This window comes from Pleurodeles waltl, chromosome 4_1 (genome assembly GCF_031143425.1).
Source record: "Pleurodeles waltl isolate 20211129_DDA chromosome 4_1, aPleWal1.hap1.20221129, whole genome shotgun sequence".
NCBI classification, from domain to species: domain Eukaryota; kingdom Metazoa; phylum Chordata; class Amphibia; order Caudata; family Salamandridae; genus Pleurodeles; species Pleurodeles waltl.
Genome location: NC_090442.1, coordinates 164,400,175 through 164,423,500, shown reverse-complemented (window position 1 = coordinate 164,423,500; position 23,326 = coordinate 164,400,175). Strand labels below are relative to the sequence as shown.

The 23,326-nt window shown below is 43.9% G+C and overlaps 1 protein-coding gene across 2 annotated transcripts in view; it reads right to left on the bottom strand.

Moving 5' to 3' along the window:
• The window catches only part of CHRM2 (cholinergic receptor muscarinic 2), a 517,170-nt gene that overhangs the window by 173,759 nt on the left and 320,085 nt on the right, over window positions 1–23,326 (bottom strand). The gene's annotated exons all lie outside the window — the stretch shown is intronic.

Genomic DNA, 23,326 nt, shown 5'->3' with positions numbered 1-23,326 from the left:
TGAGACTGAAGGACTCCTTGTGGTCCTGAGTACTTAAAACTCGGAAATGTGGACCACCTCTGTCAAGGCCTAGTTGTATACCATAAGGACCGAACACTACCTTTGATACGTCAATGTTCTGTCGCACAGAGCTGAGGACTGTATATAGCACCAGTTATCATTGGTACACCGAGCACTGGGGGACCAGGGCATATTGCAGCCCCATAACAACCGTCTTTTACCATCCAGACAATGGATGGAGAGCTCAATGGGGTTCACGTTAAACTTCCAACTTCACTGGTTATTCCCAGTCACTCTTGGCCACTTGGTAGTTAGAGTTTCTGAAGAAACTCATAAAGACATTACGTGTGATGCTAAAAATTCTCAAAGATTGCAACAGAAGCAACAGCTCCACCTGCCCTTCTTCAGTGCTGTCGTAGTTGGCCTCATACCTACGGCCGGAACCTGTTCCTCCCCAATGTCTCGACTTGTTTTTATGATCAGTTTCCCTCTTATTGTCCATCCACAGCTATCTTCATGCCCCACCTGTTTGTTAAAATGGGCAGATGGGCAAACATGTTGCTGGTAAGTTCTTTGTGGCACTAATTTGCATTTTCTTCCACTTTCACCTTTTACCTTTATTCACGTACTGATATTATCCTTTCTCTGCGTTTACCGCCCCATTGTTTATTAACGGAGCCAGATCCTTATCTCAGTAGGAGGAGCATGCCTCCAGCTTGAAACTAAACAGAGAGCGAGGGTCCTTTAATCAGCAATTGACCCATCATCAAACCAGACTAACACAGCCTGATTCCATGGGAAGTGGGGCCTAATGCTTTCTAAACCTAAAGCAAACCTAGGCTAACTGGAAAACCCAGGAAGAAAAGTAACAGTGAAGGCAGCTCAAAGGGATAAAGGTTGGTCCCAATAGCTGGAAGGCATGAGCCTTTAAATAAGCAAAACATTCAAAGTAACATCCAATAGACTATGTCAGTTCAAATGGATACCAGACCTCCATGCTCCTTTCAACAGATCCCTGAGAGAGGCAGAGAAGATTTCTAGTTGGTGCACAGGAAACATTTTGTGATGCCCCAAGTGGCCTCCCAGTGTGGCTCACACACACACACACACACATCACACATGCCACAAAGTTAAGAACACAAGGCTTGGGGTGTCTGTAATTGTTGGGCAATGGGCATGTTGCCCTTCTAAGAGATGCCCACCACAGGGAGCTGCACGTTTAAACCAGCTGCTGGCAGAAGATGGCATCAGTGCAATGCACTTTATGGCTGTGTGGCTGCAGTTCTTTTTCTGCTGCATCCCACACTTTCCACCAAAAGAGTAGTCAGGTAAATAAAATATCGTAACTTTGGACCATACTCCAAATGGTAATAAGAGAGAACGTGGGGCAAGCAAGACTAGTTGTGGCCCAGGGGACTGGCGCCCTCTGAGGGAAATATTACATTTTCTTCCATCTTTCAGTCTTTTTCTTGCCTTCCTTCCTTAATGAGTTCCTTTATGTATTTTTCTATCATCCATCCAGCTTCCCATACTTCTTTCTTTATATCTAGGTAGTCATCCATCTCTTCATCCATTCAGCCTTCTTTCCATCTATAAATCCTTTTTTGGAGCCATTCGCTCTTCTTTCCACCCATCACTCCTTCCTTACCTGCATCCATCCTTCTCTTCAGTCATCTATCCTTCCATCAATTTATCTTTTTCTCAGCCCACCCTTCTTCTCTCTTTTCCTGCGCTTGTTTCATTTGATCTTCAATCCACCATCTCCTTCAGCTACCCAGGGCCGGACTGGGAACCCAAAGCAGCCCTGGCAATTTTGTCAGAGCAGCTCCCAGTCGGGGTGGGTTTAGAGGGGCAAGTATGAAGCACTGATGCTTTTTTCACTGGGGGCTGAGTTCGGAGCCCTGCTGCAAAATTAGCCCCCGGTAACAAAACCGTCCCCCACCGATGCAAAACTGGCCCCCATTCTACCAGCCTCCCGGGGAAACGCCTGATGCCCGCTAGGGCCAGTCCGGCCCTGACACTACCTTCATACAATGGTGTTTATGAACTTCTGTTCGGAGGCAAGCAGTCTCCAAAGAAAGTCAAAGAAGCTGTAAACACAAATTTAATCAGAACTCTTCAGTGTTCCCCACCCCCGCTCAAGGTGCTAAAGTGGGAGGTTCATGGCGCCCTTGCTTTGCGCGCTGCATTATGGGGCAGGGGTAGACACAGTTCTGCTTCTTTGATACAGCAGCACCCGCGTGACACACCTTTTCACAACCACCTGGTTTTGGTGATTCAGGGATGGGTGGTTTTTCTAGGCCACAATTTGAGGCCAGTAAGGGTCCGCGGGTACGCTGGGATGATTCAAGTGTATTATCACTATACCAGAAGAGATCAGATTTTATGTGTTTTAAGCTTTCATCCAGGTGTGTGCTGGTGAAGTTTCCTTGGTATGGTGCACAGAATATGAAGTTGTTACTCTAGACCTACAGAAATATCCACTCCAGAATATATACTGCCACTATATATCGTCAAGGCAAGTATATTTAGGAAAGTATAGATGTAATAACTTCACATTTGTGCAGTCCATAATTTTATATGTTGATTTTTTTTTAACTTAACATCCTGGCAAACAACACCATAAGTGGAAAATTTGCAACAGGGGAACAGGAGCTTGACGCCATGTGTGGCCCACTCTTTGATAGACAATGCCGCCTGCTTTCTGATAACAGAATACACTTGTGTTGCCACAAAATGGGAATTTTTTCTTTCTGAAAAGTAAGATGGAATGCAGCGAGGGAGAGCCATGAGTGTACATAGGAGTAGTAGGCGTATGCCACAAGTGATTTGAAGGTCATAGGAGTTTTTCCTGATTTGCATTGTTATGGTTAAAATAAAGTGTGTAATATTAAAAACATATCAAGACGGATTCCCATAATCAGTTAGGGCCCCATTTAGAGTTTGGCAGACAGGGTACTTCTCCACAAACGTGGCGGGGTTCCCCCTCCACCAAACCCTTGGTCTGCCTGATCTATTATGAGCCTGTTGGAGCGATGCATTTCTGACGGCTGTGTCCCCATTGGCTGCTCAAATAGGGGCTGTTGTGTAAAAATAAAAAATGAAACCACCTGCTCTAAGAGCAGACGTTCAGATGTTACGGCGGTCGGAACAGAAAAAAACGTACTAATGACTCCCATACCATGGGAGAAAACTCCCAGAGTGTCAGGGCCATTTGTTGTTTGTATCTGAAAAACAAACTCCTGATCTGAGAGTTTTTTTTTTTAGAAACAAAAAAGTTTGGAATGTGGCCACCTGAAATATGGTGGCTGCACGCCAAACTTTCAGTGCAGTCACAGGAGCCGTCTTGATGACGGCTCCCGTCAACATAGAGACTGCCGCTGGGCTGGCAGTAGTCTCTAGATATGATGGCCATCGGTCCATCTGGGTGCAGACAAAATGTTCTCTGCCACCATGATGGACAGTGGGCCTCCTGCCAATCTTTAAATCAGGCCAATAGTCTCTGGTTGTTTTCAGGGTCTCAGTTTTTAAGTTGAGCATAGCAGTGCGCAAGTGCTGCTTTTCCGACGTGTTGTTATCTATTTTGGCTTTTAACCATGCCCACTACATGCCTATCACTATCGTTCGCTCATGGGCTTGCCCTTCAAAAATCCTTTGTTATCATTGGCAAATGCTTTACGTTTGTCCCTCCTTGGGGCGGTGTGGCTACCGCCTTGGACATCGACCCTGTTACATGGCTAATTGCACTTTTGCCAATAAGTTTGATTGTAAGTGAACTTCTTTTTCATTTTGTGTGTCTCCTTCATGCTCATGGCGTGGCATTTTGAATCGGCTCGCTTATGTCAACTGTTTTACTTTTCTTTTTCAATTTATGTGGAACGAAAAGTCCGGTTAAGAGTTTACAATGCTAATAGCTCTAACTCGAGCAAATGCGAGACCCATTGCATTGCACATGCTTGATTTTTCTTGAGGTACGTTTTTACAGTTTAAATAATGTGTCTGGTATTATGTATGCACCAGGGTGTCTGTCCACAGTCACTTTTGTTCTGATTGTTTCCCTTGCACTGGCACCCTTCAGCAACTGGTATACGGCCTAAAGCTCACTACTCCAACACCAACTTCACACACACATACAAGTCATTGAAAATGTCAGTGCCACGTAATCAGAGATGCACAAGAACACAATACCCAGAACACATCATTACAGCACGACTGTCATCCCTGTCTGTTGTGGAAACCAAGCAGTCACAAGCTACGGCAGACTTTGTGCTGTAAAAATGCTAACACGATGCAGCACTAACAACATGGGGTGATACCTCACAAACATGGAATTGTGTTTTTTTTTAAAGATCTGGCTTTGACAGTGCAGGCCTACTGTTAAAATATAAATTGAGCTGGCTTTGGTTCTATCCCGTTCAACCACTGGCTTTCTTCGACCAGCCTCTTTCATCCATTTGCTAGAGACTTTATCCATCATCTCTTGACTTAGCCTACTGGGGTATTTAACGCTCATCAGATGCTATTGGCTGTTTGTATCTTTCAACCTCCACTTGGCTACTTTCACTGAACTGCATGAGGAACTTTTTACAACTATAGCACTCTTTGTCCTCTCCTGCTGGTTCCCTCTCAAGCGTCTTGCTCTAAAGTACTAATGCAGTGGGCATTAGCACAGCAAATCTAGACCTCTTGGCTTTACCAATGCGTATTCAAGATAGAAAATAGTGGCAGTTTGGGGGAGGTTGAACAACCTACCAGTGGCTCAAATGAACAGGCATGCTCAACAGATGCACAGCACACACCATGATGTGCTTGTCTATTTCCCTCACCCACACATGTCAATCGCCTTCCTCCTATTGGGCCTGGCTGACTGACAGGCCCAGATCTATCACATATGGAGTCCTTATGACTGCAGTGCCTTCTCTGTTCAATCTATCTCCATCCTGAAAACGAATTAAAAGCAACACTCACTACTATGCAAATACTGAAATTGAATCCCTATTTAAGGGAAATGACTTTGTTTTCCCAGATGTCCAGGATTTGTCGGTTGTCACTCATTGCTGCTCTGCACAATTCAGCCCCCACCAAGCATGTTATGTTCTCTGCCACTGCTTCTGTTCACCAGGCTCTAGAGCACAAGCTGCCTCACCAATTCCCCCACCACGGATCACACACAAACCAGCCAGGCGTGCTCGTTTCAGCAACTCTCCCCTCGTGCACCTCATTAGTCCCTCTCATTCTCACAACTCGTTCTTCATGTACTTCAGTAGAGTCTCTCTTTCTCACAAATCTTCTCTCCGGCATCTCTATGGAGTCTCCCTTTCTCCCAGATATTTGTTTATACTCTGAAATGGTTTCTCTTATTCCAGCACCTATTCCCTCACACACTTCACTAGGGTATGTTATCCCTGCACCTATTCCATCACACATATCAATGGAACATCCTATTCCAGCAAATCTTCCAACATACATTTCATGGGAGAATCTCATTCTCACAGCTCTTCCCACATGCACTTCCGCAGCCTGTCTCATTGCAACTGTTGCTCTGTCATGCACTTCAATTCCAACACCTCTTCTCTCATACACTTTAATAGAGTCTCTCATTGTCACAGTTGTTCCCTCGCGAATTTCAACGGACTATCTTAATTCAGCACCTATTTCATCATGCAGTTCAACGGAGTCCATGCTCACAAATCTACCCACTCATTGGGGTCCCTCATTCCAGCAACTATTACCTCTTACTCTTCAATGGACCCTCCCTCTCTCTCTCCCAATTCTTCTGTCATATACTTAAATGGAGCTTCTCACTCATACAATCAGTCCCACTAGCACTTCCGTGGAGTATCTTATTCAGAATCTATTCCATCATACACTTCAATGGAGGCTATCATCCTTAGAATTCTACCCTCATGCACTTCAGCGGAGTCTCTAATTCCAGCAATTATCTCCTAGATTTATAATGAGTTTCTCATTCCTGAAACGTTTCCCTCACATTCTTCAATGAAGTCTCTCATTCTCAGAATTCTTTGAACTATCGAATTGCTACAACCCTTCCCCCAGTCACTGTAATAGAGCCTTTCTGTTTCCATGCAGTTAGCTCATTATTACAACTGTCTCCTTGTACACTTTAAAGGAATTGCAGTCATTCCTCCATCTCAGCCCTCATCATTTCAATGGAGTGTCTCTCATTCTCACATCTGTTCCTTCATACATTTCAATGTAGTCTCTCATTCTCATAACGCAACCCCATTCACTATATATGGCCAGAGTCTCCCATTCTAACTCTCTTCCCCCATGCACTCCTGCAAGCTGAATCTCTGCTTCTCGAAGCTTTTCCCTGATAGTTTACAATGGGTGGGTCTCATGTCCACAACCCAACTCTTGTGCACCTTTATGAATGTAGTCTCTCACTGTCAGAGCTCTTCCTCATGTACTTCAACAGATGGAGTCTCTCATTCTTGTAACTCTGCCATTTTGCACTTTCCTAGAGTTTCACATATTGACACATCTCTGTTGTGATAGACTTCAAAAGAGTCTAGCAGTCTCCCATCGTTTGTCTCATTCACTTCAAAGCAGTCTCTTTCTTTCATATCTCTGGCTTCATACTCTTAAAAAAGCTCTAATCATTGCCACAACTGGCGTAACGCAAAATTGAATGGCCTGCCTAGACAAAGGTGATGAGGGCCCCCTGAGTCTCCCATATGTCATAGATAGTCCTGGACCTTGGGCTGAATGGGACCCCCTGGAAGGCTCGGGGTCCCCAGGTAGGGAGAGAGTTTCCTTGTGCCACAGGGACTGCAGGGGATTGATTTATGCCCCTGGAATACATGCCTCACAGAGACCCACAAAGCTGGCCTCATGCACTGACTGTATATGCTTATTCCCAGATTTCTGCACATTCATTCTGACATCTCTGTCTTAGTAAACTGAGGACAATCAGGCATATTCCCGCATATCCTTGCACTTACAAACTTTGATGGAGTCAAAATCCCACATTTATGCCCCAATAAACTGAAGAAGACTCTCGGCCATTTTCACATGCCTATCCTTGTTAACAGACATTCATTCTTCTCATCCTCAAATCACTACCTTTATTAGCTGGAGTGGGGTTTTCTGAAGCCCACATATAACCATTGGAAACTGAGTGGGTTTCCTTCCTACACGAATGCCCTAAGGCAGAAATTGAGAGTCCAATATCCTCATATAGCTACTCACATAAATTAATGATAGGTCTGCTCTCATGAACAAAAGTTGAATCTCCCTCATTCGCACATCTATGCCCTTTCCAAATTGAGATTGATTGACCCTGAGATTGCAGCCCTCAAACTGAAGTTGAATTTCCCTCATTTTCACATTAAGGCCTCGTAAACGTAAAGAGTATCTCCTTCATCTGCACATATGAGCACTCATAAACTGAATTGGAGATGCCCTCATCTCTACTTATAATCCTCATAACAGGAAGTGGCCTATAGCTTACCTCCAAATTTATGACCTTATACATTGATGTCTCACTCAACTCCACATGTTCCCTTCATAAACTGAAGTGTCAATCACTCCACCTCATCTTTACATCTTAACCTTCATACGCTGAAGTTAATTGTCCCTCATCTCCTTACATCCAAAAGCTCGTAAACCAAATGGACGTCTCACTCATCTCATCTCATCGAAGCCATCATACACTGAAATGAAGTCACTTCAGTTTATGGATTATCTCAACATCTCATCGCTCATAGGCTGAAGTCTCACTCATCCCCACATCTAATCCCCCATACACTTAAGGTGGTTTCACTCATCTCCAGATCTAAGCCCTCATACACTGACGAAGTTTTACTAATCTCCACTTTCAGACCCTCATACATTTAAGTGAAGTCTCATCTAGGTCTTCAAGCACTGAAGAGGAGTGCCCATCTTCTCTACATCTCAGCCTCACAACAGGAAGTGGACTCTCCATCATTTCCAAATTTGGATTCTTATACTCTGATGTCTCCCTCACTTACACATATTCCCCTTATAAACTGAAGTGTCCATCACTCCACATCCAGGCACTCATAAATTGAAGGAGTCTTCCTCATTTCCTTATACACCGAAGTGAAGATTCACCCATTTCCGCTGCCAAACCCTCGAACACAGAAGTGGAGTTTTTCTCATCTCCACATTTAAGCCCTCATGCACTTGAGTCTCACTCATCTCTACACCTTTTCCGTCTTACACTGAAATTAGGTCTCACTCATCTTCACATCTACACTTTCATACACCGAAGTGAAGCCTCACTCATCCCCTCCTCCATGCCCTCACTGTAGCGCCTTCAATCTCCATATATAGACATTCATGTTCTGAATTGAAGTCTCACTCACCTCCATGACTAGGCTCTCATAATGTGATGTGGAGTCTCACTCATCTTCACAGGTAAACCCATATACTCTGAATTGGAGCCTGACTCCTATCCACACCTCATCCCTCATACACTGAGAAGTCTCACTCATCTCCACACATAAGCCTTCATATACTGTGGCAATGTCTCATTGCTTGCCATATCTAGCCCCTCATGCGTGGAAGTGGACTCTCCCTGAAAAGTTCTAAAACTCATATATTCAAATTAAGTATCCCTTGTGCGCACATCTTGGTCCTTACAAACTGAAGTTACGTCTCCTTCATATCCACATGAAGGCCCTCCTAGACTGAAATGGAAATGAAGCCTCACACCTCCACATCAAAGTCCTCATACAATGAAGTGAAGTGTCACTCAGCTCAACTAAGCCCTTATAGTCTGAAATATCAGTCATCTCTATATATAACTCCTCAAGCACTGAAGTGAAGTATCACTCATCTCAACATCTCTACACTCATACACTGAAGCAGCCTCACTCATTTCTACATCCAGACCCTCATACATTAAAGCAAAATATCACTCATCTCTTCTAAATCCTCATATACGGAAGTCTCACTCATTTATGCCTTTTTAAACTGATCATAATTTTCACTTACCTCCACATCTGAGCCCTCATACACTGAAGCCCTTGTCATGCCCACATAAAATCCCTCTTACACTGAAGTAGTCTCACTCATCTCCACCTCAAGGCCTCACAAACGGAAGTGAATTCTCCCCCGTCTCCACTGAAGTGAAGTGTCTGTCGTCTTCATGTCTAGGTCCTGATACACTGAAGTAAAGTATCATTCATCTTCACATCTAATACCTCATATACTGAAGTAAAGTCTCACTCATCTCATCTCAGCCCTCATACACTGATGTGAAGTCTCACTCATCTCCACATACAAACCCTCATACTCTGAAGCATCATTAGCGAATTTTAATATCCGCTGCTCTACATTGCAGTCCTTCTCCAAGTCTCAGCCCTCGCACGCTACAGTGCAGTATCAGTCATTACCTTTCCATATCTTGGCCCCCAGATACTTTTTAGCCGTCTGAACCATTCTTTTTCCAATGGCCTCATACACTACAATTCAGTCTCATTCCTTCACTATCCCTTTGTCTCATATTCTACAGTGCAGTTTCAATGATCCCTTCGTTATATCGTGGTTCATTTTAATTTCTTCTATTTTTATCATGCGCATGCCTGAAAGACTCTTTTATTTCTTTGATTCAGCCACACGCAGTAGTGTTAGCATCATCTCCACCAACAACCTAGACTGATATATTTTTGTTGTTTGTATTATGGTCTCTGCCATCACATTATGGACCCCTACAATGAAGACTAACTGCATGTAAATCGAGATGACACATTTATGGTCATTCTTATTTTGTCCTATTAGGACTTTAGTGTCTCCAAACTTATAAACATGAGACAAAATTGGTGATCAGATACTATAAAAGCCAAGGTACTTGACCATTAAGTGGAAAGACTTTGCAACAGAACTTTCCAGCCAGAAGGACAGTTTGATGGCTTACCAGCCCCACCTGGGGGTTGTTCCTTGAGCGGGGCAGAGAAGTGGCCTTCCCACGATGCTATTTCTTACAGAGGGACTGGATGCTGTGTGATTCATCTGAAGAAACTCGATTTAAAAGATGCTATTTTCTGCTTTTGCTAGAATGTAGCACAGCTGTTAGAAGTAGCAATGGGGTGTTAGGATGCTACGAATTTGCTAACCACGTTAGGAATGCTCATATTATTTTCGCTGACCATGTCTTGCATTACTACATTTATTTTATCGTTCTCTGTGGTCATCTTTCATATTTTATTCACTAGTCTTAGGTTTCAGAAATAAGCATTTTAAAGTTTTAGCCCATGTTTCGTAGTGCTATTTTGAGCATGTTACTCCTTTATGAAAGATGGTTTGGAGTTCCAGTGTGTCCCTAAACTCATCTAGTGGGACTAATTGTGAACAGAAATCGCTAGCTGCACGCTATTGCTTAACGGGTTGGGTACGGGTCATAGTTCTGGATTTCTAACTCGTGCTGGTGCATTGACCTGAATCCTTGCCTCAGGGGTGTAGAAATCTAACCCCTGCAGCTTTGGGGTGGGGGGGGCTCCCAGAGCATGACTTTTCTACACTGCAATGCAGTCTCAATCATCCCCTCTATATACCTCTCCCCTTAAATATTACATTGAAGGCTCAATTATTACCTGTCTGCTAGCATCAAATGATTTCAAACAATTGCTCTCTATTGGCTTCATCTGCTCCAGTCTGCTCAGTCATTCACTCTCATATGCCACAGTGCAGTCTCAATCATCCCGTCTCAATGTGCCAGTCTGCTATGCTACAGTACACTCTCAAGCAGGCCCTCTCTAGACCTGTGCCCTAACACACCACAATGCAGTCTTAATCCACCCCTTACTTTAGCACTCTGCAATGGAGACCCAACCATGTCCTCTCCAGTGGCCTCATTTGTGGCACTGTAATCTCAATCATTCCATTTTCACCAGCCTCTCATGCTACAGTACACTCTCAAGCAGGCCCTCTCTAGACCTGTGCCCTAACACGCCACAATGCAGTCTTAATCAGCCCCTTACTTTAGCACTCTGCAGTGGAGACCCAACCATGTCCTCTCCAGTGGCCTCATTTGTGGCACTGTAGTCTCAATCATTCCATTTTCACTAGACTCTCATGCTGCAGTGCAGTCTCAATCATTCAGTTTTCACCAGCATCTCACAAGTGTGAAAGGAAACTATTTCATTAGAAAATAGTGCGTAACATAGTTTTCGTTAAATTAGCATAATTACGCTGCACAAATCACACTCTCAGTCATTGCCAGTCTCTCGCGCTGTAGTCTCTATCGCCCCATTTTTACTAGCTTCTCACACTTGTGAAAGTGAAATATTTTATTAGAAAATAGTGCTTAAAAATAGACGTGGTTAGATAAACATAAATAGGCTGCAGAGCCCAAACTCTCAGTCATTGCTTTTTTGCAAGCCTCTCACGCTACAGTCTCAGTCATTCCATTTCCACCGGCCTCTCATGCTGCAGTACAGACTTGGCCATTCTATTTTTCCCAGCCTCTCGCTCTGCTGCTCAGTCATTCCATTTTCATGGGCCTCTCGCTCTGCAGTCTCAGTCATTCGATTTTCAACAGCCACTCGTGCTATCGTGCAGTCACTCCATGTCAGCCCTTAGACCGGAAGCACTCCCACTCAGGGGCGTAGCTTCACTAAATGTATTTTGTGATAAAAAGTTGGGTGCAGGCTCTTTCAGTCGGGTATGCTGAGGTGTCTGTCAGATTTTACCAGGAATTTTTACACAAACAGATAAAAATAAGCACACACTCTCTCCCACTCTCTGTTTGAAAAAACTTCAAAAATATTGGTTATTTCACATAATAATGTGCTTTCTCTCACTTAGGCCCTGATTTATACTTTTTGACGCAAACCTGCGTTAGTGCAGGTTTGCGTCAAAAAGTTTACCACCGGCTAGCGCCATTTCTGGACGCCAGCCGGGCGTCATACTTAAGGAATGACGGTAGCTGGCGGTAAGGCCCGGTTAGCGTCAAAATAAATTACCCTAACCGGGTGGGGGAGGCATAGGGGAAACAGGACGTTGTGCGTCAAAGAATGGCGCTAGTCAGGTTAGAGTCAGAAAAATGACACTAACCTGACTAGCGTCTTTTTTTGATGCACAACCCCCATGGACATGACTCCTGTCTTAGTAAACACAGGAATCATGCCCACCCCCTGCCCAATGGGCATGTAGGGGGGGGGCAAGTTAGGCCCCCCTATGGCACTTAAAAAAAATAATTAAAACTTACCTGGACTTACCTGGGATGGGTCCCACCATCCTTAGGTGTCCTCCAGGTGTAGGTGGGAGTGGGTGGGGTTGTCCCTGGGGGCAGGGAAGGGCACCTGTGGGCTGCTTTCATCGTCTCCAACCATGGAAATGAGTCCACAGGTCCCCTAATGCCTGCCCTGATCCAGGCATTAAATAATGGCGCCATTATTTAAGGCCACCCTCCTCCTGTGCGTGATTTTTACATGGGCGGATAAATAAGGCACTAAGCCCTTAGAGTCATTTTTTGCCCAGGAACGCCTACCTTGCATCTCATTGACGCAAGGTAGCTATTCACGGTAAAAAAACAAGACTTTAACTCCAATACTTTGACGCTGAATGGGTCTAGCGTCAAAATATAAATATTGAGTTAAGTTTGCGCCGGATTTGCGCAAAAATAAATTATGCAAATCCGGCGCAAACAGAGTATAAATATGCCCCTTAGTACTCCTACCAATACACATTCCTCTCTCTTTCCACTCCCTCTTAAGCCCCTCTCGTGCCTTCCTTGTCTTATAATGTATTTTAACATCCTTTGCCAGCGTGATTGTCAGGACATCTGAAGCTAACACCCTCCCTAATCAAACTGACCAAGCTATGCCCCTGCTCCCACTTTTCTCCTTGTGCATGCTAACGTCTTATTCATTATCTCATCCATAAGTCCCTTCTAATGCCTCTCCATGGCTTCCTTGCGCCGGGGCAGGAGGGGCTTTAAAAACCCTCTCCTGTGCTCCAGGCTCTTAGACCTGACGGTGAATCTCCCTCTGCCAGCAAGATTTATTTCATGCAGGAATCTGCCTCCTTCTCCCAATTACGCCTCCCCCTCCTGCTCTAGTGCATGCATCAAATATATGGAGAGAAAAACACACATAACAAGTCCTGTTCCACTCATTTCAGCTGAATTACGGGCCCCAGGGTCCTCTGTCTTTCTCAGCAGTAGCTTCATCTGCTTTTTGGCCTGCCCCCTCCCACACATGCCAACATATTAGAGCAGGGAAGTGAGAGATTTTGAAAAACAAATCGGGAGAAAGGATTTTCCCCATTGACTTGTATTGAAGCAGGGGCAGTTTCAGGAGGCCGACAGCTGAAAATAAGCCACTTTGACCTTATGCTATGCCACTGTGGCAGGTCCTGCTGTGATTCTCCTGGTTCAGAGCAGATGATCGGCCTGTTACTAAGTAGGGACAGAATAGTTATTTAACCACATAAGTGCGGGCGTCGGCCACTGGTTGACACCCACACTACCTCCCTGGTGTGGGTCACGACCAGTGGCCGACACCAGGGAGGGGGTTATTCCCCATCGGAAGACACAGGAGAGCTTCCGTGTCTCTCCCGCCCCTCCACCCGCCCCTTTGTGAAGCGGCTGATTCCTGCTCCGGTGGGGAAAACGGGCCCAAACAGGCCTCCCCACCGTTCGGCAAGGCCTTGTTTGCCCCTTTCAAACGAGGCCTTCCTGAAACGGCGCTGCGATCGAGGGCCAGGAAACCCCACTAGAAAAAAGTAAGTTTACCCCTGTGCGGGCACAATCGCGCCCCAGCCAGGGGTTAAAATATATAACCCCTGTGGGGGCAATTTCTTTTTAATAGTTGTATGGTTGTATGGTTTCCCTGGGGTCCACTATGGCCCCCAGGGAAACCATACAGCTATTAAAAAAATATAGAGCTCTATATATATGTATAGATATAGATATATCTATCTGTACAGATAGATATATTTATATATAGCTAAGTATATCTATGTATACAGATATGTAGATCAATATATATATATATATATATATATATATATATATATATATATATATATATATATATATATATATATATGTATAGTGAGAGAGATAGAGATATCACTTTTGTCGATGCATGTGTAGTTTCCCTGGTGGCTGCGATCACCCCCCAGGAAAACCACACCCACATACAAAAGTGATCTCTTTACATATATATATATATATATATATATATATATATATATACGCCACCAGTTCTCTTGCAGTTGGAGCTTGTGTCTTCAAAGAAATGCACATACTTCAACTGACGCATTTCAACTGTAGCTTTTAGGCACCAATAAAAAAGTCAAGTAACTCTTGTGATTATGTTTCTGCTACAAAAGGATCTGACTTTTGTCTAGTGGCAGTTTTGATGCCATAAGGTAGCGCAGAAGGTTTATATGCCTACTGCAAAGATCAAATCTGTATTTTATGTAAATAGCTGAGTGGATTAGTAAAGCCAGCCATTACCTGCACCATAATACAAATGAAATGTAGGTGTGAGGTGGGCTATGGAGAGATGAAAGGTACTTTTGCTGGGTGGTAGTGAGGGAATCCGAGGAGGAGGTCATGGGAGTGGGAGCACCAATAATGATTGTTGGACTGGGCGCCTGAGGCGCTAAAGACTGTGACAATTGGTATGTGACAAGGGGAAGTAATAGTGTGTCTTTTTTGTTTTTTTCAGTGTCTTGAGAGAACGTGCTGATTGAGGGAAGAAGCGAAGGTAAGGTGACTGACCTTTACTGTTTCACGCATCACACACCCACCAGCACTTTTGTGACTGTCTACGTAGGCTAGTGTTTTAGAGCGAGAGTTTAGCCAGTAGCAGAGATGGCATCTCATTGGATGACCGCTGCTCAAGCCCTAACACGGGTTATAGAGGACAGCTCTGACGTAGGATCAGAGACTGAGACAGCAGATACTGAGACAGCATCTGAGGGATAGGACAGTGGCGCAGACTCTGGGAGTGACTTTTCTGACAACTCCTCTTCCAGTGATTCTGAGGGAGGTGATGAGGACAGTCCTGCTGTCCCTTCGCAAGCACAGTCTGTGCACCCAGAAGATAGCGGGTTAGCCCAACCCAGAGAGCAGGTGCATGCGGTGGCAAGCACAGAGAGAGTGCTATCTTGGGAGCTCCCCAATTTAGTTTAGCCCCAAATTCCACCGCCCAAATCGTATTGTGGAGACATCAAAATTATCTATGACAAAACAACCTGGTTTTATAAGACAGGCACCTGCGTTTTTGGACCAGGTCTTGGCGGCCATATAGGGAAACCTACCAAACATAGACATTTCTGGAAACTACACATGCAGGGGAGTCCACTGAGGTGTGACTTTTGTGGATTCCACAAAATGTTCTTACCCAGAATACCCTGCAAAGGTGAAATGTTGAATAAAAACTCATTTTTTTCTTGCATTTCTGTCACACAAACTACAGGAACATGCTGGGATCCACAAAATTCCTACCACCCAGTGTTTCCCCACCTGTCCTGATAAAATCGCCACCCTACTTGAGTGCCTGTACCTAGTGCCTGCGTCAGGAATGGATCACCCCAGATTCAAAAGTTGCCTTCATGTAAGGACTAATTTGACCATTGTGTGATCCATTCCTGACACCGGCACTAGGCCTACCCAGACAAGTGGGGTACCATTTTTATCTGGAGACTTGGGGGAATGATGGGTGGAAGGAAATTTGTGGTTCCTCTCAGATTCCAGATTTTTCTATCACCGAAATGTAAGGAAAAAGAGTTTTTTTGCAGAATGTGGAAGTTTGCAAAGGATTCTGGGTAACAGAACCTGGTGAAAGCACCACAAGTTACCTAATCCTGGATTCCCCCAGGTGTCTAGTTTTAAAAAATGCACAGGTTTGGTATGTTTTCCTAGGTACTGGCTGAGCTAGAGACCAAAATCCACAGCTAGGCACTTTCCAAAAAACACTTCAGTTGTCAATGTAAACATTTGATGTGTTCATGTTGCGTTTTGGGGTGTTTCCTGTTGCAGGCACTAGGCCTACCAACACAAGTGAGATAAAAAAAGAATTCGGGAGACTTGGGGGAATGCTGGGTGGAAGGAAATTTGTGGTTCCTCCCAGATTCCAGAACTTTCCATCACCAAAATGTGAGGAAAAAGTGTTTTTCTGCCAAATTTTGAAGGTTTGCAAAGGATTCTGGGTAACAGAAACTGATGAGAGCCTCACAAGTCACCCTATTCTGAATTCCCCTAGGTGTGTAGTTTTAAGAAATGCACAGGTTTTCTAGGTTTTCCCAGGTACCGGCTGAGCTACAGCCCAAAATCTACAGCTAGGTACTTTGCAAAAAACAGGTCAGTTTTCTTTGGGAAAATGTGGTGTGTCCACGGTGTGTTTTAGGACATTTCCTGTCGCGGTCCCTAGGCCTACCCACATAAGTGAGGTACCATTTTTATCAGGAGACTTGGGGGAATGATGGGTGGAAGGACCTTTGTGGCTCTCCTCACATTCCAGAACCTTTCAGCACCGAAATCCGAGGGAAAAGTGTTTTTTTTGCCAAAGTTTGAGGTTTGCAAAGCATTCTGGGTAACATAACCTGGTAAGAGCCCCACAACTCACCCCAAAGTGGATTCCACTAGGTGTCTATTTTTAAAAAATGCACAGGTTTGGAAGGTTTCCTATGTACCAGCTGAGCTAGAGGCCAAAATCAACAGCTAGTCACTTTGCAAAAAACAGGTCAGATTTCAATGTAAAAACGTGATGTGTCCATGTTGCATTTCCTGTTGCGGGCAGTAAGCCTACCCACACAAGTGAGGTACCATTTTTATCGGGAGACTTGGGGGAACACAGAATAGAAGAACAAGTTTTATTGTCCCTTGTATTTCTCTACATTTGTTCCTTCCAAATATAAGACAGTGTGTAAAAAAGAAATGCCCTGTAATTCACATGCTAGTATGGGGACCCCGGAATTCAGAGATGTGCAAATAACCACTACTTCTCAACACCTTATCTTGTGCCCATTTTGGAAGCACAAGAGTTTCCTTGATACCTATTTTTGACTCTTTAGATTTCACAAAATGAATTGCTGTATACCTGGGATACAATAAAAACCCATTGCAAGGTGCAGCTCATTTATTGACTCTGGGTACCTAGGGTTTTTGATGAACCTACAAGCCCTATATACCCCTGCAACCAGAAGAGTCCAGCAGAAGTAAAGATATATTGCTTTAAAAAATCTGCCATAGCTGGAAAAAGTTATAGAGGAAAACGTGGATAGAAATGGCTCTTTTTCTCCTCAATGTTAATATTGTTTTATTTTAGCTGTTACTTTCTGTAGGAAACCCTGAAGGATCTACACAAATGACCCTTTGCTGAATTCAGAATTTTGTCTACTTTCCAGAAATGTTTAGCTGTCCGGGATCTAGCATTGGTTTCACACCCATTACTGTCACTAACTGGAAGGAGGCTGAAAGCAGAAAAAATAGTAAAAATGGGGTATGTCCCATAAAAATGACACAATTGTGTTGAAATATGTGGTTTTCTGATTCAAGTCTGCCTGTTCCTGAAAGCTGGGAAGATGGTGATTTTAGTACTGCAAACCCTTTGTTGATGCCGTGTTCAAGGAAAAACCCACATGCTTTCTTCTGCAGCCCTTTTTTCCTATTTTTCTGAAATAAATGAAATTTTAGCTGTATTTTGGCTCATTTCTTGGTCTCCTCCAGGGGAACCCATAAACTCTGGGTACCTTTAGAATCCCTAGGTTGTTGGAAAACAAGGATGCAAATTTAGCGTGGATAGCTTATGTGGACAAAAGTTATGGAGGCCTAAGCACGAACTACCCCAAATAGCCAAAAAAAAGGGCTCAGCACTGGGAGGGGGGAGGCCCAGCAGCTAAGGGGTTAATGCTATGCTACAAATCACCTGTATTGTACATGTTAGTGTTGACCAAACCAAAACACAAGTCAGCTGCAGATAATAGGGTTGAAGAGCAGGATGTGAAAAACGTTGCTATCTAGGCAGGAAGAAGGTTCTAATGGACCCTGAATTTCCATTAAAGTGCATTTGTTGCTGATACATAAACTGAGAGAAGGTTCTACTTCTAGATAACTAAACTGAGAGGATGTTGTACTGCAGATACCTGAGCTCAGAGAAGCTTCTATTGCCCATCTACTGCAGAGATGTGGGCTAGATGGATATTGCAGATATCTGGGCTAAGAGAAGGTTCTACTTCATTTACTTGGACTAGGAGAAGATTATACTGCAGAAGTCTAAATTGGTAAAATATTCTGTTGTAAATACCTGCGCAGAGAAGAGCTTCTACTGTAGATAGGCAGGCTTGGTGGATGTTGTACTGCAGCTTCCCAGGCTGGGAGGATGCTCTATTGCAGATACCTGAGCGAGGAGAAAGTTCTACTTCAGGTACTTGAACTAGGAGAAGGTTATACTTCAGAAGTCTTTTGCAGATATTCCATTGCAGATACCTGAGCTCAGAGTAGCATCTACTGAAGATACATGGGCTTGGAGGATATTCTACTGCAGATACCCGGGCTGGGAAGATATTCTACTGCAGACACCCAGGCTGGAAGGATGTTTTATGGCAGATACAAAGACAATGTTCTACTGCAAAAAACAGAACTAGATGAAATTCTATTGCAGATACTCATGCCAGGAGGATGTTCTATTGCAAGTACCTGAGTTGGGATAAGGCGCTACTTCAGATACCTAGACTGGGAGAAGATACCCCTGCAGATACCTGAGCTGGTATAACGTTCTACTTCAGAAACCTGGACTGGGTGAAGTTACTCTTCCGGATACCTGAGCTAGGTGAAGGCTATATAGCAGACACCTGAACTGGAATGGTGTTCCATTGCAAAGATCTGAGCTGGGGAAAGGTTCTACTTCAGATACCTGGGCTAGAAGAATGTTCTACTAGAGATACCTGAGCCTAGAAGATTCTCTATTGGAAATACACGAGCTGTGATAAGGTGCTACTTCGGGTATATGGGTGGGTGGAAGATTCTGCTGCAGAAAGCTGTGCTGGGAGAAGGTTCTACTTCAAGAACCTGGGATGGGTTAAGTTTCTCTTGCAGTTACCTGAAGTGTGAGAATGCTATACTACAAACAACTGAACTGAAAGGATGTTCTATTGTAAATATCTGAGCTGAGAAAAGGTTCCACTTCAGATACCTGGGCTGGAAGAATGTTTTACTGCAGATGCCTGAGCTGGAAGACGCTTCTATTGCAGACACCTGAGCTGGGAATATGTTCTATTGCAGATACCTGTGGTGGGAAATGGTGAAATTATGTTTTCCACCAGTAGACTTGTTACTGATATCTAGGTTGCGTGAAACTTCTTCTAAGGGTATTTGGACTAATCAAATGTCCTACTGCAATTACTAGGATGGCAGAATGTTCTCCTATGAAACCTAGGCAATGAGAAAGTTCTGTTGTTGATGCCTCGGCTGGTAAAATTTCTATTCTGGAAATGTGTGACTGAGGATGTTATGCAACGGATACCTAGGTGAGCAGAAGGCTCGCCTGCTATTTATGGCACTTCCAAAAGTACCTTTTTGGAGGGACATACCACAATGCAGGGAGGTGCAGCCTCTCATCTCTTCCACCTGAGGTGCAGTTCCTTCCCTCTCCCAAGAGTCTGGCTGGTCCTCCTGCTGTGAGAAAGGTGCTGAACTGCCTTTCACTCTTACACTCTCATCAGAAAAGGATTAACTTTGATGGTTTGCACATGCACTGATGAGACAGCATTTTTACATCTGGCATTAACTAAGACATTTTGACTTTAGTAAAATAATAACAATAATAATAATAATAATAATAATAATAATAATAATATTATATTAATATACGTATAAGGGCTTTCAGGAAGCCCCTTCATCCATTAGTCTGTTTTTCGTGTCATCCACAATTTTTTCTTCCACCCACTAGAGCATACAGCATGGGACAATGGGTCAGCCCACTTCAGCCCTTGGCTAACTTCAGTATGAGTGATGGCATTATGCTCTTTCACATAACGCAGAGAAAACAGTTTCCTTCACTGCCAGGGACTACTATGGCAATTCATACTTTTGGGACTACTGTGGCAATCTATGCTTTTGGAGACCCCAAGAACTTTTTTCTTTTAGACAATATTTTTGTTATATCACTGAAGGCCTTTCGTAGTTGGACTCTCGCTCCTTAGCGAGAATGCTGGTTTAGGGATGACAGCACTTCTGTTTGTAGTTGACCGAGTCACTCCTACAACAACTGTTGGCCCACCTCCTCCGGCTCACAAGCAGTACTTCACCAAGTAAAGGTTATTTCTGGCAGCTTTATGCATGGACTCTAGATGAAACCTCTCAGGTAAGTCGTGGTGGAACGGAAATTACCCTTTTCTCTTGTTAGCAATAAGTCTCGTACACACAAAGGCAATGAAGGACATGCAGGAGAGTTTTAAATACATTTACTGAAAAGACTGCAATCTACGATACAATATATTGCTGCAATGATTAGGATAAGGAACAGTAATAAAAGCATTACTGTGAAGATGAAAGTTGTGAATATGAAAACCCCACCATCTTACAATAAACATGAACTATGCCATTCATCACCAAGAAAGCCTAATATCTACCCTAATGAGAACTAGATGTGATAAACCCTAATCTGCCAGTACCATGTCCATGAGGAGTGCCTTCCAACCTCGTTACCTTGGAATGAGGTCTCTAGGTCACACTCCATGCTGAGTTCTGCAGCAAGGTGACGTGCAGCATAGATGGACCGTGGAAGGATCCTCTCTAATAACCTTTTCCGTGTGAGGCTTATTTATATTGATCATGTAGGATCCCTGATGCAGGTATGTTCCTAAACAACTGATAATGTGTCAGACTTGTGTCGACAATTACATAAACAACTCCTAACAAGTGCACATTATGGGGCATATTTATACTCCGTTTGCGCCAAATTTGCGTCGTTTTTTTCGACGCAAATTCGGCGCAAAACTAACGCCATATTTATACTTTGGCGTTAGACGCGTCTAGCGCCAAACTATGAGTAAAGAGCGTCATTTTTTTGCGTGAACGCCTTCCTTGCGTTAATGATATGCAAGGTAGGCGTTCCCGTCCAAAAAACTGACTGCGACGCAAATGCGTCGTATTTATACTCCCGGGCAAAAATCACGCCCGGGAGTTGGCGGGCCAAAAAACCCCGCATTTGCGCCGGATTTTAGCGCCTGGGTCAGGGCAGGCGTTAAGGGACCTGTGGGCTCAAAATGAGCCCACAGCTGCCCTCCCATGTCCCCAGGGACCCCCCCTGCCACCCTTGCCCACCCCAGGAGGACACCCAAGGATGGAGGGACCCATCCCAGGGACATTCAGGTAAGTTCAGGTAAGTATATATATTTTTTTTATATATTTTTTTTTTGGCATAGGGGGGCCTGATTTGTGCCCCCCTACATGCCTCAATGCCAAATGACCATGCCCAGGGGACAGAAGTCCCCTGGGCATGGCCATTGGGCAAGGGGGCATGACTCCTGTCTTTACTAAGACAGGAGTCATGTAAATGGCGTCTGGGCGTCGTTAAAAATGGCGCAAATCGGGTGGAGGCGATTTTTTTGCGTCAACCTGACTTGCACCATTTTTAAGACGCCCTAACGCCATTTTTCCCTACGCCGGCGCTGCCTGGTGTACGTGGTTTTTTTCCACGCACACCAGGCAGCGCCGGTCTGCTTGCGCTGGCTAACGCCATTCAATAAATACGGCGCCCGCATGGTGCTTCAGAATGGCGTTAGCCGGCGCAAAAAATTTTGACGCTAAACTGCGTTAGCGCAGTTTAGCGTCAAAAAGTATAAATACGGGCCTATGTTCCTGTCAAACGTAAGTGACAAAGGGACATGATGACAATACCTACGTACCTCACTGATAATGATGCCTTCTCAGAATGGCACTGATAAGTCAAACCAAAACATTTCTTATAAAATGTAGGCAGCTGCAAAGTGTTAAAGGAAATAATCAAATAAATGAAATAAAACAGAGCATGCTAAGTAGGTAAAAGGTCACTAGGTGATGTGAGAAACAGGCCTGCAAGCCCAAGGCTAAGCTAACTCCTGTGCCCTGGAGGGAACTAAAATGGATTCACCACACCCTCCCCATTGCCGGAACAAGGATGCTAACTCACTAGAGAGGGTGCATGAGCCCAAGTCTAAAAATGCTATGAACTAAAAGCCTAATATCTAGTTAAAGGCTAAGCTAAAAACATACAAAAAAGATATAATGTCAACTATGACAAGCAATGCAGGCCAAATATGCGTCAGATTTTAAAAGGCAATTTGATGTTACAGGTTTTATTTTGAACAAAGCCAATGGTCAAATTTCTCAACAGTAGGTATGGTGTTGAAGAAGGTCTCTGAAGTCATCAAATGGGAGAGCATCCAGGAAGGACTCCACATTGGCAGATGTCAAATCGATCACAGGATTGGCAGAAGAATCCACGGAGCAGAAGTGCGCAGAAGCTTCAGATGCAGGATCACCCACGTAGGCAGCACCATCCATAGTCTCAGATATCATTGGAGCCAAGTAATTCACAAGCAGTGGCACATAATTGGCCTCGCAAATCAACCTCAGTCTCATGGGGCACAACCGTGAATGACCCTCATCAGGAACATTACCAGTTCCTTCTTCAAAGGAGGCACTGGCTATACAGTAAGACAGACACACCAATGGTGTACACTCGAAGAGGCCCACAGGCCCAGTATGTCCTCCAACAAAACAATTGTTACAAAAAAGCATGACTCAATAAGCACTGACAAAACTAAAAGGCTGACTGCTCATGTAAACCTACTGGCTTTGACAATGCTTTTTTTTTGGTCAATGGCCACAATTTCCTGGTCTGCACTGTATGAGGATGCACTGTGAAACAGACTGGAACGTGAGTATGCTTTAATAAAATAGCAAGACTTTTAAGAATACTCCTGGATCCAATACGATGTTAAATAACTTCGCTTATTGGATTAGAGCAACAAACCCCATACTCATCACTCCTGCAACTGACTCTCCCTCTCATTAAGTCGTTCTAAACTCTAGAACTTTAGCAGCTATCCACATTGCTAGGATACAACATCTCCCATTTCCAAACACATGAAACATTATGACATACAGGCGATTTTACCCAACCCGTATACATACATAGTACTTAAAGGAAAGAAACTCAAACATGTTAACATTACACTGATAATTGCTTTATCTCCAATATACATAAAAAAATGTTTTAAAAAAAAATCTTTTAACATGCCTACAAATAAATTAACATGTCTACAAATAAACTACATCTTGGTATCCTAATCCTTCCACCAGACTGGTCTGGCCTTGGAATGCTTCTCTTGCATCCAT